The sequence below is a fragment of the Sinocyclocheilus anshuiensis genome, unplaced genomic scaffold, assembly GCF_001515605.1.
Source record: "Sinocyclocheilus anshuiensis isolate Anshui unplaced genomic scaffold, SAMN03320099.WGS_v1.1 scaffold579, whole genome shotgun sequence".
NCBI lineage: Eukaryota > Metazoa > Chordata > Actinopteri > Cypriniformes > Cyprinidae > Sinocyclocheilus > Sinocyclocheilus anshuiensis.
The window spans coordinates 3,707,806-3,709,174 of NW_015551075.1; positions in this window are offsets into that span (position 1 = coordinate 3,707,806).

The window sequence follows — 1,369 nt, forward strand, 5'->3', positions numbered from 1 at the left end:
TTGCTCAAAATGGTGTTATCAAGATTGCTCTTTTTCAGAAGGGGCTTAACAACTGCAGTTTTCAGGGAGTTTGGAGATAGAGATAGCAGGCCAGTGTCTCTTCAACAGGGGGTATCTTTTCATAACCATTCTCACACATACGCGGGGCAGGAGGAGTTAACTTCATGCAGTATAATGTGGTTATCTGAGAAGGACATGATATAAATCATCTCTCCAACAACTGCAGACAGATCCACACTATACACTTCATATAAACAAAAGGAAATTACTGATAGGGAGAAATTTCCCATCAGGTCCTTTCCATGTTCTCACTGCGACCGCAACGCGCAGCATGCATTCAGCTCCCGCGGGAGCTAAACACGCTCCGCCCAAGCGCTAGATTACCTCGGAAATCAAGCGAGAACGGGAACCGCTGCTGCGAATGCGTCGCTATTCCCGCGAGATGCGAACGCACTCATGCAAACGCTATCTACAAACTAAATGGTGAAGTACTCACCTCCCCCTCAGTAGTCCTGAGAATGCATCTCCTCGTGAGACGAGCGCATTCAATTCATGCTTATCCCTCACAAGAAACAAGCAATGAATGCAGAGCGCATCCAACTCCCTCGAGAGCTGAACGCACTTGCTCTTCAATACACACACACACAGAACGTGAGCTGTGTGAAACTGCGAGTATCAAAGCAAAGCCTCTGCCAAGAAAACATGCACTCCTAGTCGTGCTTAACATAAACAAACGGTCAGTGAAGACGAAGAAGAGGACGACGTGTTATCCCAGCACCCTTTTATACTGTGATCGCGCAGGGTAATGACATCATGGGCTGTCACCGGCCAATGTCATTGTTGTGTTTAGATGTATGCTTCAGACACCGGTCACGCTGAAGGCGTTCCCCATAGCAACCTCTAGAGGACGCAGTTCGAAGTTCCCTCGGAAGGGAACAGGAGGCCAATTTCATTGTCGTGTTTAGATGTATACTTCAGACACCGGTCACGCTGAAGGTGTTCCCCATAGCAACCTCTAGAGGACACAGTTCGAAGTTCCCTCGGAAAAGAATCAGGCTTGCTCATGGCATGGCATCAGGACTCTCTAAGCTGAAGTCTCCTATTGAAAATGACGCTCCTCAGATCCGTGTCATCTCCTAGGAAGACTAGACTGATAGAACCAGAGCCTGCTCGGGGCAGGACCCAATGAGACACGCTTGGCAGGGGCTCCAACGCCGCCAGGTGACCTACTAAGGGAACCGGTCTCTCGAGACTGGCCTCTGGTGCACTTAGAGCGGCTAGGTCGGTGCCCTGAAGCAGCGGACCAGCAGGGAACGGCCAAACAAGCTGCCCTAGAAACCTCCCAAGAGGTAGCGAGCCTCTTAGTACC